This window comes from Meriones unguiculatus, chromosome 11 (assembly GCF_030254825.1).
Source record: "Meriones unguiculatus strain TT.TT164.6M chromosome 11, Bangor_MerUng_6.1, whole genome shotgun sequence".
Lineage (NCBI taxonomy): Eukaryota > Metazoa > Chordata > Mammalia > Rodentia > Muridae > Meriones > Meriones unguiculatus.
Window position 1 is genome coordinate 51,098,003 of NC_083359.1, and position 13,080 is coordinate 51,111,082.

At 41.2% G+C, this 13,080-nt stretch overlaps 1 protein-coding gene across 2 annotated transcripts in view; it reads right to left on the minus strand.

Annotated features, from left to right (window-relative positions):
• The window catches only part of Parn (poly(A)-specific ribonuclease), a 154,116-nt gene that overhangs the window by 93,435 nt on the left and 47,601 nt on the right, over positions 1–13,080 (minus strand). The gene's annotated exons all lie outside the window — the stretch shown is intronic.

Here is a 13,080-nt window from a genome sequence, read left to right on the forward strand (position 1 = left end):
GTCCAGAGAAGCAAGAAAACAAGTACTAACTCTTTACCAACATATAAAAAGTTCCTATATAGTTGTATTTGTAAGGGGAGAGTGGCATTCATTTATTTTTATTTTTTTAATAAATTACAAAGTTACTGGACGTAGAGTATACCCAACAGACTGAAATAACTGTCTCAAATGCTCACTTTATTATTACCACATAAAACACATATGAAGTACAAAACAAAACAATTCTGGCAGGGTTTCTCTGTGTAGCTTTGGCTGTCCTGGCATCAGTTTGTAGACCAGGCTGGCCTTAAACAGAGATCCACATGCCTCTGTCTCCCTGAATGCTGGGATTACAGGCATGTACCACCAAACCCAGCTAACAAAACAAGTCTTGATAAAGAAAGTTATAATGGGGCTAGGGAGATGGCTCAGTGGGTAAGAACATTTGCTGTGCAAGCATGAGGACCTGAGTTTAAATCCCCAGCAGCCATGGATAAAGCCAGGTGTAACTACTCACACCTGTAACCTCAGCACTATGGGGAGTAGAGAATCACTGGGGCTTGCTGGTTGCCAGCAATAGTTACAGTCTCAAGGAAACCCAGTGTAGACTGATAAAGGAAGATACCCAATATCCTCCTCTGGCCTCCCCATGTACATAGGTACACTCACTCACCCTGCCAACACACCCCATTCCCCATACGTACATGTAGAACCTGCCCACACACATGGCTATCACACAAATATAAAGCAGAACAAGCATTTTAAGTACTGTTTCTGAAATGGATACAAAGGCACACTTAAAAAAATAGTACTTGTTAATTACATTTGTCTGCAATGTCTTTTCATTTTCTTTCATTAGCTAGATTATGAACAAAATCAGGCTTTCTGTTTTATCTATGATGATACTGAGTTCTACTTGGATAACAATATATTGTGTGCTTCTGTTAGAGGAGCCATTATACAGCAAATTAAAAAGGCAATCTAAGTGCCCAACAAGCAATTAGTGTGGCTTCAGTGACCTGTAATTAAGGCACATTATTACCAGGCATTCAAATGCAAGCAGGGTATGCTGAGCTCACAGATGAACCATCAGCAGAGCTCTGCTCTGTTATGTCAGAAAAAAACAGTACTTTGTGGCTTGAGAACTGCATGGGCCTCCAATATAATAAACCAATCCTACAGCTAAGAAATCAAATTTATTTTTAGCTCACCAATATAGGCTACAGCCTACTATTCAGCTTATGTAAACAATGTCACCCAAATGGCTCACTGTGCTTTACAGTGTTAGGAAGTGATAAAACAGAAGCATGTAGCACAGTAGACCTGAACTGAAGGGCAACTAGCATTGTACCTACCACCCAGCCTGGCATATTTCACAAGGTTCAAGTTTTATACTTTGTATAATTTCCAATTCCCCTTTTAGTAGATTTAGGTAGTTTCCCCCATTCTGAAAGTCAAATTAAAAATAAAACAAAATAATCCCTTTAGACCAACAAGATGGCTCCACAGGTGCCATACAAGATGTCTGCCATACAAGCCTGGTAGTGTGAGTCTGATTCTCCAAAACCCATATTAAGGTAGAAGGAGAGAAATGATGCCATAAAGATGATCTTCACAAACATGCTGTGGCAAACACACTCACATAATAATAAATTTTTGAAAAATTACAAATTGGGGCTGGAGAGCATCTCGGGTATTAAGAGCACTAGCTGCTCTTGCAGAGGACCTGGGTTTGATTGCCAGCAACTGTTGGGAACTCCAGTTCCAGGGGATCCAATGCTCTCTTTTGAACCCCTCGAGTGCCATGCATACACATACACATACGCAAGCAACATGGCAGCTCAGTGTGCAAGAGGGTTCCCCAATAATAGGAACAGGGACCATCTCTGACATGAACTCATGGGCTGGCTCTTTGATCACCTCCACCTGAGTGGGGAGCAGCCTTACCATGCCACAGAAGAAGACAAAAAAGCCAGTCCTCATGAGATCTGATAGACTAGAGTCAGATGGAAGGAAAGGAGGACCTACCCTATCAAAGGAGGACTGGGGGAGGGGCACAGGAGAAGGAGGGAGGGAAGGATTGGGAGGAGATGAGGCTACAGCTGGGACACAAAGTAAATAAACTGTAATTAATAAAAATAAAATAAAGTTTTTTTAAAAAGAAAAAATGCAGGCAAAAAAAAAAAACATACCCATAAGAATTTTTTTCTTTTTAATTTGTGAGAGGAAAAAAGGCTCTAAAAAAATATAATCAAGGCTGAAGAAATAGATGGCTCAATGGTTAAGAGTGCTTGGTATTCTTGTAGAGGAAACTATCTCAGTTCCCAGAACCCAAATAGCAGCTCACAACCAAATGCAACTAATTCCAGAGGATTAAATACCATCTTCTGGGCTTGGAGAGCACCAGGCATGCCCATGATGAGACATACATGAAAACAAGACATTCATACACTGAAACAAATAGAAAAAAAGTTTTTAAGTTATCACTTTTATCATTTTGCTCAGATCAAGTATAAAAGTTAATGACTAGCAGGATGGTAGAGATAATTCTACATCACTTGCATTAAATATGTGAAATCCTGAGTTCAAGTTCTAGTACCAAGGAACATACATACAGGTAATTAATATTTTTTATCTCAATATCAAGAATAAAAGTTGAGTTTGGGGTGGTAGCCTACAGCAATAATCTCAAGACTCATGACACAAAAGTAGGTGGATATATATGTAAGTTTAAGGCTAGTCTGGTCTACACAGAAAATTTTCAGGCCAGCCAGGGCTACATAGTGAGACCCTTAGACCCTGAGACTCTGTCTCAAAAACAGAAAAAGAAAAAAAGAGAGAATGTTGAAAGTTGAAATCAATAAGATGTTCAATGTTATACTATAAATATAGCAGTAATCAAAATTAGCTGATTGCTGGGAGAGTAATGGTGTCAACAGTCTTTTTTGTTGTTGTTTTGTTTATCCCTGAGACAAGGCCTCACTATGTATCCCTGGCTGGCCTGGAACTCACAGAGATCCCCGTCTCTACCTCCTGAGAGTAAAAGGGTTAGGCTAACTTTGTAACCAATATGTCCTCTAAAGCCTATAGTTTTGAGTTTTAGGTCCAGGTTAAGCTAAAGCCTCTTAGTACCTTTCCAGAGAGTAAAGGAATGTGACCCTATCTGTGAGGACAGATATAAAAAAAAGGGGCAAGCAAGCAATGACCTTCACTCAGCAAAAGAACGACCAGACCCTTGTCCTTGAGATAGTGTTTCTTAGCAACAAACCTAGACTTCTTCTGAGTAGCTTTTGACCTCCAGCCAAGAGCCCGCAGCCCTAATCTTCAAGGATGAGCTAACCACCCCCACCTTCAATTGCAGCTGCATCCACACTTGGCAGGACTGGCCAAGCTTGAGCACCTAAGACTAACCAATTATCTTACTTTATAGCTTCCTCATCCAATCCTAAATTGCCAAAACTAGAACTTCAAATCTCCCGCAATTTTTCTTTTAAAAACCTAAAGGCCTTTGTCTCCCGGTGCCACTCTTTGCTGACCAGCAGGGGTGACCCCGTTGTACAATGGTTAATAAACCTCTTGCTTTTGCAACGAGTCTTGGTCTGGGGGAGTTTCTGGGAAGGGCGCGATTGAACTCCTGAGCTGTGAGACCCCAGGTCTTACAAGAGCTGGGATGAACCACCACTGACTGGTGTTATCAACAGTCTTAACCCAGCTATGAACTAGAATGCCAACTAGCCAAGCAAGATGTGGCCATTAGTGCAGTAGTGGCACAGCTGTTATGGATGTAACAAAACATTCTCTGATTGGATTATGAGGGCTGCTCCACAAGAAGGTATCCATGCTTAGTATAACAAACCTGGGCAAAACCTATGACTGAGGAGGTCTTGATACCTACTATTGCTGCTTAATTAAACTGGAAAACATCAAATTGCCTTTTAAATACATATGTTTATAACCATAGACAAAGGCTACTCTTTACATGGTCTAGAATGCACAACAATTAAAGAATTAAAGGCAGAAAAAATTATCAATAGAAATCTTGGGAAAGTCCAGTGGAGCCATCATAATACAAGGGAAATCAAGGTCCTCTCTTGGGGTTCTTGACCTTATTAATAAAAGAACTTAAGAAAAGGCACAAAGAGAAGCTCAAGAGGAAAGAACAGCATCTTGAGGACAACTTATTGCAGCTGCCAGGAAAGGAAAGAGAGAAATGAAAAAGAGAAGGAACAAAGGCCATACGTCAGAGATATGGCAGCATGGAGGTCAGCCACCACCTGGCAGCAGACAGCCACATGGCAGGAAAGAGACACAGCAAGGAGGCCCAAAGCATTAGTTAAAGTTTAAAAGCATACTTGGGCTCTGGCCAGGATCTGGAAGAAAAAGAACAAGTTATGCCTTTCTATGGCATTGTGGCAGCTCATGAGGAATGTTCTAGGTGCAGAAATTCTGGAAAAGAAAAATACATTAACTCGAGGTGAACCTGCCTTCCTACATGTGGACCCCTTACTAGGGCCCTCCCCTACTTGTCCTACTGATTAGCCCTCAAAGTCTTAGAGAAACACCTGGAGATGAGTCCATTCTTTACACTACCATCCTTAATCTCTTTGTAGCAAACAGAGGTAAAAACAGAGATTTGTTGCGTGGGATTCTAAGAATGAAGGACACTGAATGGTCAGCCCTGAACAAGACATTTGTACCAACCCCTTAAGGCTCAGGACACATTTCAGAAGAGGGGCTGGAAAGAAAGTAGAGTAAGAAGGTAGGAAGACAGGTTGCAGAACCCTAATGCCTAGACAGGCTACAGCATGGTAATCATGAACTCACAGTAGCTGCATCTAATGGCACTGGCCCCATACATGTCAGGGCTGCCTTACATTTAACTATGTATAGGGAATAGGCTCAGAAACCCTACCACTTATTGCTATACTACTGGCAACAAAAGGAGGAAGCATAAACCCCAGCTGTATAGGGGTGAGCCCAGCAGGCCCTAATGGATAGCTTCAAACCCAAGGTCACTGAGACAGTCCTAATTAACCTCTGTATAGCACAAAACAAGACAAAAAGTCATGGATATAGAAAAGAATAAGAAAGAAGAGCTGGTAGAGGAGGGATGGAGATAAGCGAAGGTGGAAGGAAAAGCAAACAGAATGCTAGTGCTAACCTAATGTACATGTATTACATGCATGTACAAACTGCCAAAGAATAAACTTTACTCATAAGAAAAAGTAAGGAAATATTCATTCTCAGGAAAAAAATCCAAATCTCTTCTGAAAACACTGAGTTAGTCTCAACTTATCCGAATTACTTTCCAGTACTTTAATTGAAGCCATTTTCAAATGTGTTATTGACAGCACTTCTCACTTTTCCCGCTGCCTCCACCTTCATATCTGGGCTGAAAAGAACTGAACAGTCCCCAAGGCAGAAAGAACACAGAAACCAGATCTGTATGTGACTGGCACAGAGGCTCTAGAAGAAGCCTCACAACCATGAGTGACCCCAATACTGTAGCTGAGTGGCTTCAGAGCTGAACCAACATAAACTTTCCAACAGCACCCTACTTCCTTATACCACTGTGTGCAACTGCTACAACCTCTGTGCTTCTAGAGGAAAATTAAACACTCAGTACATGAGTTGGCCATAAATTAAGCTTTAGCCACTACTGTTACACTGAAGAACATTTCTAATTCATACAACACAGAAGTGATGCTCACAACCTTCATCAAAATTTTCAAACCAACAAATTTCAGACATGGATTCCTTCCCCAGCCTCCATCTCCCACCGCCAGGGAGGGCACTGAGGTCAAAGGTTATTCTTTGATGACACAATAGCTTGCCTTGAACTATAGCTTATCTGGATCATTCCCTATCTGTCCAAAAAAGATTACAAAATAATGCCCAGTATTAACCCACTATATGCAATGATGTCAAAAGAACCATAAGGTAAATGTGACAAATGAGACACGGAAAGTCCAGTAAGGCAGTTCAGTTCAGTTGGTAAAGGCTTTGCTGACAAGCCTTCACACCCAAGTTGATCTTCAAGACTCACATAGAGAAAGGCAAGAACAGACTCCAGCAAGATGTCTCTGACCTCCACATACACACTGTAGCACATATATTGAGGCTAGACAATTGAAAACTTAAGGCAAGACTGAAAAACAAAAGCCAGCAGGGGATGGGGAGTCCCATAGATAGACTTAGACAGAGTTGGCATAGAAAGAGATGATAACTGCAAAATTCTGCATTAACAAATTGGAAGGAAAGACTGCTTTTGATTAGAAATTAAACAAAGAGTTCTCCACTTTCTGCTCTTTAAGTAGGAGACCTTCCAGTATGGCAACTGAAGGGACAGGGAAAGCGAATAAGACACACTTGAATTCTGAGGACTTTAAGGGGTATAAATAAGATGGCCCAGAGGAAAAAAAGTGTAGCCACTTGGACAAGTCTGAGGAGGACTGCTTGCTACTGGTCTGTCTTGCTGCTGCTGCTGCAGCATTTTTTTACTGTTTGCTGGTTACCTGGACTTCTGGATTTCCTGATGATAGATATTGGTGTCGCCCCCCAAGATTCCTACGGCCCTACCCAGCAGGAAGAAGTAAAGAAGGCTAAGTTCCCTTTCCCTTAAAACCTTCGTTTTCCCCTACTTGGGTTTGGGGTATTGGAAGGGAGGTGGAAGCTTTAAGGAATCCCCAAATGAAGCAGCGTTTGAAGAACTGGTGCCTACACTTCCCACCAGGGATGGTGGTAGTGGCGGCAGCAGCAGTGCACACCTTTAGTCCCAGAATTTGGAAGGTAGAAGCAAGTGGATTCTGCAAATTTGGGGCCAGCCTACTCTACAGGGTGAGTTCCAGGACAGCCAGGGCTACACAAAGAAACCCTCTCTCAAAAAACAAAAACAAGGGCTAGAGAGATGGCTCAGAGGTTACGGGCACTGGCTTCTCTTCCTTAAAGGTGCTGAGTTCAATTCCCAGTCAACCACATGGTGGCTCACAACCATCTATAACGAGATCTGCTGCCCCCTCTCTGGCATGCAGGCAGAACATTGTATACATAATAAATAAAATAAATCTTTAAAAAAAAACAAAAACAAACAAACAAATCTGTGTTAATGGTGACCTTTGAGTCCATCAGGAGAGGCAGGAGGCAGGATGCCCACTCTAAAGCAACATCCAATTCCTTAAGTAGTGACCCGAGATGTTTGCGGGGCATGGTAGTTATGGCTCCAAATGCTCGTTAAATTATAGCTGCCTATGACAGCACACAGCACAGAGATGGGAAATGAGACTGCTGCCCGATAAGGAGCTCTGAGTAAAATGACTTTTCAAGGTAGCTGGAAACAGAACAGCCATGTAGTCACAGAGCAGAGGGCTATCATGCCATGTCTTGAGCACCCGATCTTACGAGTTTGGGGGACATCAGTCCAACTGCAAAACAAAGGGCTGAGAAACCCCAACGGGTCTGAATACAAGGTCTAACTTTTTGCCCCATCAAATATGTGCACACTCAGGCCTGACTAACCTGAAAAGAGACCTAGTGTTAAGATATGTTTTAATAAGGGACTGTGTCTGCTCTGATCTTTCTTCCTAGCAAAAGGGAAAAGCTCACATCCCCAAACTATTCATCTTCCTAAAAACTAAATATTTCACTCTTTGCTAAGTAAAGCTGTACCCTTTCTCCATCACTAAGCTAGGGTACCAAAATGTTAAATGCTATCTGACCCAACAGAGAAAGAGTCACCAAACTCCCAATGGGAAATTCATACCTTTTAGTAGCCACCAGTTCTACAACTGCCACAGCTTATTTTATTTTCACTCAGGTAGGAGGTATAATTTTCAATCTAAATAGAGCATCCCCCATATTTGTCCATAAGCCAATGCATGTCCTCCTTAAACAGAACTGACACTAAAATTTAGATCTATAAAAAAGAATTAAAGAAAACCAACAGCTCATTGGAACAAACTCCATCTAATGAACCATATCAAATCACATAAAATAAAAATATTAACTAAGCATTGTCTGCAAAGCCTGTGAATCACTGTCATACTCAAAGATAACATCATTCAGAACCAATGTTCTAGCCAAATGCTAAGAGAAAAAGAATTGCCCAAAGACACAAGCCCCAGCCTGCCTCTTTTGGATTCTGTGCTATGGAAAAAGGCAAGGACAGACCCACATTGTCCCTGACTTGGCTACTGTGAAACAAACGGCTCAGCTTTAAAATGCAGATATTATCAGCCACCTGTAAAAGTTGCTCTTGGGAGGGCAATTACCTTAGGTGTTCTAAATGGTAGAAGACATTCAATGGGTATGCTATCCCCTAGCTGGTTTATATTACTCTTTTGTTTTCACACGTGCATCCATATGTACTCCATGTGTGTGTCTGTGTGTGCGCACATGCATGCGGGGTCCAAGGCTGACAGCCAGTATCTGCCTGGATTACTTTCCACATTATTCATTGAGGCAGGTCCTCATGTATGCACAGCAAGCACTTTACCCCCTGAGCCATCTCCACAGCCTAGACAGCCCTACCAATAAATGTTTTGGCAATCAAAAGTTCAAGATTAAATTAGATACCAACTTGAGGGAAGCACTACTTCTCTGAAGATGCCACAAAACCAAGCACTAGTATTAAAAACCAGATTTAAAACTTCAGAGTAATTCAGTATACCTAAAATACACCTTTTTCCCTTGATGAAGAACAAAACCACCTTTAAAGCCAAATATAATAGTGCGAGCAAGAGGCCAAAGCAGGAGGGTCACAAATTCAAAGCCAGCTTGAGCTACTTTGCAAAATCCATTTGGGTGACGTGACTGTCCTCAAGCAGATGCCCCTGGTATTGCAGAATCTTCCATCTCCCCTGCCACAATGCTTATAAGTCAACATCTTCATGGAGATGGTCCCACAAAGACACATCTATGCATGTGGAAGATTGACAGCCCAAGAAGTGATCATGATATAGAACAATTACAAAAGAAAATGCTGCTGGTGTTTCTAAAATGTCTATAGTTTTAACACATTTGACTCTCACTGGAGCAATGAACTGCTCAAAAACAAATGGGCTATCAAAGGACATATCCACAAGAAGGTGAAAAGGTAAAAGGAGAGAAATCAGGGGAGGGTAGGTTTGCTCCCTGAGTGTCACAGATTTCTGTTTGAAGGGATAAAAAGGTTCTAGAATTAGAGGGTGTTGGTGATTGCTCAATGTTGTATTAAAACGTATTTAAATGCTAAGATGGTAAAAGTTATAGATGTTTTATCACAATTTTAAAAAATTACCAGCCCTGAGGGGTAAGATGGCTCAGTGAATCACGGTGCTTGCCTGAGATCCCCAGAACACATACAATGGCAGCAAAGAACTGACTTCCAAAAGTTGTTCTCTGACCACCACACATCTGTATACAGTGCACACCTATACACAAACACATACACATGCAAAATAAACTGTTAAAATTTAACTTCACATGCCAAAAACATTAACTTATATACTCTGGGTGGATGGATAAACCGTTTGCACTGACTTTCTCCTCAGTAAAGAAGGTAGAAAAGGAAAGGAAAGAAACAGCATGTGCTGAATAATTTTGTAGATGTCACTTCCTTACTACCCTGCCTTGCAGAAATGCCACTGAGAATGTGGCAGCCAGACAATAACATAGCCACTTGCCTCTACACGGGAAAACAAAAACAGATGAAAAATGACCCTTTCAAGTCTTCTCCCTACACATCAATAGCTACAGGCAGGATTTTCTTCTTTCTGGTCAAGGACCCTTTAATAGATAATAACTTTAATACAAAGTTCTTCTTAAAAAGTTTAAACTACAAAACGTATGATTATATAGTGCATCTCATAAGAACCAAACAGCACTCCTTTCACTCTAAGCACTTGTTCATATGATCAGCAATTGCAGGGACAAGCTGTCTGAGGCTGTAATAGGCCAGACACTGAGCATGTTATATTGTGACTTTTTACCCTCACAGTCCTCCAGCACAGCATGCTAGCAGCCACAATTTACAGATGAGAAAGCTGAAGCACAGAAGGGTGAGAACTCAGGAAACAGTCGTATGACACCACGACACACATGCTTCCCCACAGCACAGCTCACACTTGCACTGAGAAGTAGCAAGCTGCCTAGAGGGAAGACCAGAGACATAAGGGGAGACATGGCTGAGCAGGCCATTCCCTCTGGAGAAACATGAGAGTATGTCCCTCCCACACATTTCCAGCAAGCAACCTTGACCTTGCATACATGTTGCTGGACATGAATAGCACTTAGACCTATAGTCCCAAAAGCTGGGACTCTAATCCTTAGTATTTTGTTTTCCTATAACTCTTCAGTTTCAAAATCACTTCAATGAAATGGGACATAGTTGTGTACTTAATCCGAACACTGAGGAGGCAGAGGAAGGAACTCTGTGAGTTTGACACTAACCTGATCTATATAGTGGGTTCCAAGACAGCCAGGGTTACATAAAGAGACCCTGTCTCAAAAAAACCAAAACCAAAACCAAAGCAACAACAAAACAAAAAACTTTGATGATAAATTTTGAGCCATACATATTGTAAGAAAAATCTACGGCCGGCAAGATGACCTAGCCTGACAGCCTACATTTGATCCCCAGAACCCACAAAAAGATGGAAAGAAAGAATAGAGTCCCAAAAGCTGTCTTCTGACATCCACACATGCACCAAAGTATACGTGAGGTATGGGATGCATGCACCCACACTCATAGTACTTCTCCAATATTAATAAGCTAAAAAAAATTAAAGAAAGACCCTGTCTATTGCCAGAACCACAGATGAAAGCAACAAAACACGGGTGTGCTTTATGTGGGAGATTGGACTTTTAGGAAGTCTTCTCCCCTCTCTCCCTGCAGCTCTTAAATACACTGTCACAAACTCCCATAACTGCAGCATTATCAGCATCTGAATAACAGGACTTTTTTATTTAATTAATTTATTTGTTTTTATTTATTACAATTTATTCACTTTGTATCCCAGCCGTAGTCCCCTCCCTCGTCCCCTCCCAATCCACCCTCCCTCCCTCTTCTCCTCCCATGCCCCTCTTCAAGTACACAGATAGGGGAGGTCCTCCTTCCCTTCCTTCTGATCCTAGTCTATCAGGTCTCATCAGGACTGGCTGCAATGTCTTCCTCTGTGATCTGGTAAGACTGCTCAGGGGAAAGTGATCAAAGAGCCAGCCACGGAGTTCATGTCAGAGACAGTTCCTGTTCCCCTTACTAGGAAGCCCACTTAGAGACTGAGCTGCCATAAGCTATGCAGGGGTTCTAGGTTATCTCCACACATGGTCCTTGGTTGGAGTATCAGTCTTAGAAAAGACCCCTATGCCCATATTTTTTGGTTCTGTTGCTCTCTTTGTGAAGCTCCATAACAGGACTTTTTTAACTCCCCCAGTTCAAAGTGATCTTGCTTCCCTGAGCAGGCTGACACCATCTTCCCACATGAAAGGAGAACATACAAAAGGAGACAATTCACACTTTGTACTCTGACCTATGTCCAAAGGTAACAAACATTTCACCAATCCTCTTACTACAGCCACATCTTTTTTAGGGGGCAGGGCACGAAAGCAGTACTAAGTAGAAGTGGAACCCCTATTTCATAAACCTTCATAAAAGGTTATCTATAAGAGAGGTCAAGTACCTTGCAGAGACAGATAGCTGTTAATAAGATACAAGGCAAAAGCTAGGCGCTGCTTCCTGTGGTTCAATAAAAGTGAAAGCAGAGAGTATTTTTATCACTTTCCAGCCTGAAAGGGTTTAGCCAAAGAATCTTCTCTAAGTCTGGTTTTATATGTATTGATTAAAATAGACCAAGGTTATAAAAGAAAGTAAATCATTTCCTGACCAGAGAGTCCCCACATAAACAAGCAGGACACTGCCACCAGATTCTCATCTGCCTCAATTCTCTTTGACTCTGACACACACACACACACACATGCACAAACATAACAGACTTTATAGGCAGGAGGTGTAACTCAGTGGTAAGGCTTAGCATACATGAAACACAGGGTTCAATTCCCAGTGTGAGTGGGCACACACACACACATTCATATGCACACAAATTTTTAAATGGAAATACAAATTTATTTCTTCCTTTTCAAAAGTTCTATATATAATTATTACTCTATTTGTACATGCTATGTATATGTGGGTATACATGTTAAGCATGAGTATGGGAATGAAAGAACAACTTGATGGAGTGAGTTCTCTCATTCCACCTTTACATGGGTTCTAACCAAACTCAGGGTGCCAGGCTTTTGTGCCAAGTGCCTTTACCTACTGGGCCATCTAGTCAACCTGCCTCAAACTTTACTTTTAAAACAGAAATATGATGAAAGGAAAACAAAATACCATTTGTGGTGTGTGTTTGAGGGCAGTTTGATGTTCATCAGATTTCATGCCAGTGTAGTAAAGCTACATTTAGAAAAACTACTATAAAAATTAATTTCCCTGGGAGAAGGAAAGAAGAGGATTAGAAGTTCAAGATCTTCCTTAGCTACACATGAGAGCAGAAGCTTCATGAGACCCTGTTTCAAAAGACCCTTATTTCATAATTATAAATTAGTTAGCCTTCACAAAAGCCCTATTTTTCTAAAATCATTAATTGAAATACTGTCGGGGGCTAATGTTAGATTTTTTGTAAACAGGGTAACTTGAAAAATGGTAAGACTGAAGGTTTAATACGATAGACCAGGCCTACAAGAGTCAGTGCTAAGAAGGAAGGTGTGCCAGAAGCAGCAGCAGACCCACTGGCAGATGCCTAAGAAAACAGCACTTCATTGCCTAAGATATTACAACACAAAGGAGGAAAACCACAATGTTTTCTCTTCAAAAGAAAAATATCTTTTTCTTTTACAAATTAAAAAAAAAAAAACACCAAAAGTCAATTTTTCAGTGGAAAGATTCCTGATCTTATCCCCTAGTCAACTGTTTTTGATATGTATTTAGATTTTAGCCTCTCAAAAAGAAAAGTCCTAAATGGAGAGATATTTTCATGTTAAAGGAAGCCTAATATACAGTTCCTTCTTTTTTCTGTTTTTGTTGTGTAGGCAGGCTTATGGCAACTCATTGTGTGGCCCAGAGCTAGC